At 33.1% G+C, this 3,690-nt stretch overlaps 1 non-coding gene across 1 annotated transcript; it reads right to left on the bottom strand.

Moving 5' to 3' along the window:
* Positions 1-2,798: 2,798 nt before the first annotated feature.
* On the bottom strand, positions 2,799-2,870 carry TRNAM-CAU (transfer RNA methionine (anticodon CAU)). The gene has a single exon. It is a non-coding gene; the product is annotated as a tRNA-Met (tRNA).
* Between the last annotated feature and the right edge of the window lie 820 nt (positions 2,871-3,690).

Raw genomic sequence — 3,690 nt, 5'->3', positions numbered from 1 at the left:
CGAAAGGACTCTTCTTACTGGTTTCTTCGCGGCCGATTGAGAGTGTCAAGTTATGATACGAAATCCTTTTCTTTTTATTACATAGAAGCAAGTTAGCCTGAAGTTTTTTCTTAATATTCCAGGTGAGGTACACCACATCTGGATTTTTTTAAAGTAAGCTGATATCGCTGCGGAAAATAGATTTGTTAAATAAATATGTAGCCAGACGCATTATTATTGGCAAGCAATTTGTTTGAATTCATTTGATTGTTATTCGATAGGAAAATTCGACTGATCTTTCAATTTTAAAAAGACGTGGTACCAATGAATTTTCCTTTAGTTCATATGGTTGAACTATCTTTTAAGTTCATGTGGTTTGCATCATATTATAGTACATCGAAAGCGCAGTAAACTGAGTTTGATATTATACTACAGTACATTTGCATCATATTATAGTACATCGAAAGCGCAGTAAACTGAGTTTGATATTATACTACAGTACATTTATTACTGTAATTTCTCGTATTATTTCCTTGGTTCAGATCTTCTATAATTAACCTTGTATGGAAACGAAGTTTTCATTTGTCTGAGCTCAAAGGATGCAAGCAGAGATTCCGAAGGAATGAAGAGAAAGTCGTGTTTACTAATATGAAAGAAATATGACCACTACAGCTAAAGAAAAGACGTCGTAGCAAACATTTAATAGGATGAAGCATTGTGTAAGTGAAAAACAGTAACTAGCAGAGCGTGATTTCGATTCAGGTACCTCTGGCTTATGGGCCCAGCACGCTTTCACTGCGCCACTCTTCTGACGTATCTACTTCTAAAATGAATACATTGAATCTCTTTATTGTTAACAGACGGAAAACAGGATGCATTTTTAAAAATCGTGCCTGTATGTAGCGGCTGCCCTGTATGAATATAACCATGGAAATGCGTACTGGGAATGAATTTTGTTACACATTATTATGCGATTGTTCGAGGATTAGATGCAGTCAGAGAACGGAATTTTGTTTCTGAAATGGTGTCGGCTGGATCAGGCTAATACACCTTAACAACTGTGATAAACCGAGATTATTAAGTGCTCTATAATCTTAATTAAGGTAAAGCAAGATATTCAAAAGTCATCTTAATAAAATCATGGAGATATAACCGCGATTATTATGCTAGTAATCGGCATTTTCTCCTACTTCATCATACATTGTTTCTTATTCTGTTTACATATTTAAGCAATTGGATGCCATTTACCGTGCAAAATAAAAGCTAGTTAGTATAACAACGGCCAGAATGTAATAGACATAAGTGGATCGTTTAGGACTCAGCATAAGCAATGATTATTATTTAATTATTCAGACTTCCCATTATAAATTAATAAAGTTCAGCGCAGAGTAGGACAGGAGAATGCTCACTTTCTATTTATTATTTTCCATTCTAATGGAGAAAAGAACGCGTAAAACATAAAATGAAAAAATTGCTTTCAAACTTGTATGGAGGGTAGTTACAGGTCTCTCTAACCATGATTTGGTTTAGATTATAAAGTTAAAATTATAACTTCTGAGGAACCGATTAAAATGCATTTAAAATGAAACAGAATTCTTTAATAAGAGTTTAATGTGCTTGAAAGGGGAAAAAAAAGAGATGACTGTTGTGTGGAGAACAAGATAACAATCGTAACGAAGTTTTGAGCCTTCGCTTCTGCTTGAGAAACACAGCACATTGCGACTGACTCACTCTTCTAATTTTTAAATTCCCTTAAGTTTATCTCATTTATTTTTCTCTGCTTCCAGGTTAAAGTAAAATTCGAATTCGTTTAACTGTAATTTCCAATTATGATGCTACGCATTTTCAAATTAAATCACACAGCTATTCTCCAGTTACTTTTTATATTACATTTTATATTTTGTGATTGCTAAGGAACTAAGAACAACTAAAAACAAATCTTTATTTTTGAAATGAGTGATTCGAATCACGCTTCTTTCAAAGAATTATACGAATTACGTGGTGCATATTAAAAAGAAGCTTTCTTCAAAGCTTTTTTAATATGCACCGTTATGGTGCATATTAAAAAAGAAGTTTTTAAAATTAATGTTCTTAATCAGGATAACACAAGTCATAGTGATTACTGTGCAGTCTTGACAGTTTCCAACAGTATAATGCATCGCTCAGCAGTAGTAGTACACGAGAATTGTCGTTTCATTTCAGCAATTGCAGCGGTCATAGCGAATGAAGTCGTGAAAAAAAAGAAAAAACAAATAAAGTAGCCCAAATTGTAGTGAGATTAGTTAATCACTTTATTAAGTTATATTTATTCAAATAACTTTATTAAATATCATCAATTAATTAATTAATTTTTGTTTGATACTAGGCAGGATGTGTGGCTGATAAAGGAAGTAGTATTGCTGGGTAAAATCGATTTTCTAATTAAATATGGAGACACACAGTCTCAGTTGAGGACAATTCGTTGAAGCTTATTGTTAGTCATTAGGAGATTTGATAGATTGCTTTCTAATTTTAAAGAAATTAAAAATGTCACATTTCTCTATATTTCATAGAATAGTATTTTTTTGATTGCTACTAGTATAGATTATAAAAAGTAAAGAGATGAGGGTAATGTGGCAGTAAAACATTTCAAACTGTAATGTGATATGCGAATTCGTTTCTCGGTTGTGTTTTCCTGAAATTGAAATCTGTGTATCGAATCATACGGAGAAGTAGGAATTAGAAATAAAATGGGATCTGAACACCTGCTTGAAATATCTCAAGTTACTCAAGAAATAAAGTTACTGTAGAGTTCTAGGGCGCAAAAAACAAACACTAATTAGCAGAGCGTGGTTTCGATCCACGGACCTCTGGGTTATGGGCCCAGCACGCTTCCACTGCGCCACTCTGCTGATGCCAGGGATTTTAATATTGATCATTTTAACCTTTTGTACATAATATATTGAAAACTGAATGTCTTATAGACGTTATTCCTGCTTCTGGTTTCGAAGCAGCATTATTGCAACCATGCAACTATTCTCTGAGAAGGTTTTATATTATATTATAAGGTAATATTATGTGATTATTCAAGAATAATCAATAGCGAGAGAACAGAGTCCTGCTGGTGAAATGCCGTCAGTTGAATAATTCTAATAAATCAGAACGGTGATAAAACGAGATCATAGCGAGTTCAAATGAATTAATTAGAAATTCAAAACTTGAATAAAAATATCTTCGGATCTCATTGTAGCTACTATGCACTTCACTCCTTCAACAAACAGCATTTTCTCAAATTTTGCATGTATTTTTGCTTTATGTTTACGTAGTTAAATAACAGGTAACTTCATTTAACATGAGAAACAGAAGGCAATCTAATTTGAAAACGGTTAGACTCTGCCACACACAGAGTGATCATAAAAACGCTTAGGGCTTAGACTAAGCTACAGTTTTATTATTTAATTGATCAGCCCCGTTAGTATAGAACGATAAATTCCAGATCATAGTAACACAGGGGACGAACTCGGAGTGCATCTCTACTACCTTTTAACCTTTGATGCTGTTATGTAGCATTACAATGAAGCAAGTAATAATTTTCTAATTATAATCCGTTTTACTGCATGCTACAAAATATGTCACGAGAATGGACATCCGATCATTTACGAAGGTGGCTTTTAGAAGTGCAGTAGTTGTTTCGTTAAGAAGTTATTTTTTAAAAAATAAAGTTTTTTAACT

Source organism: Typopeltis vanoorti, chromosome 5 (genome assembly GCF_054136105.1).
Source record: "Typopeltis vanoorti isolate ZY-2024b chromosome 5, IOZ_Tvanoo_1.0, whole genome shotgun sequence".
NCBI classification, from domain to species: Eukaryota; Metazoa; Arthropoda; class Arachnida; order Uropygi; family Thelyphonidae; genus Typopeltis; species Typopeltis vanoorti.
The sequence above is the reverse complement of the archived record's forward strand: the minus strand, read 5'-3'. Positions and strand labels throughout refer to the sequence as shown.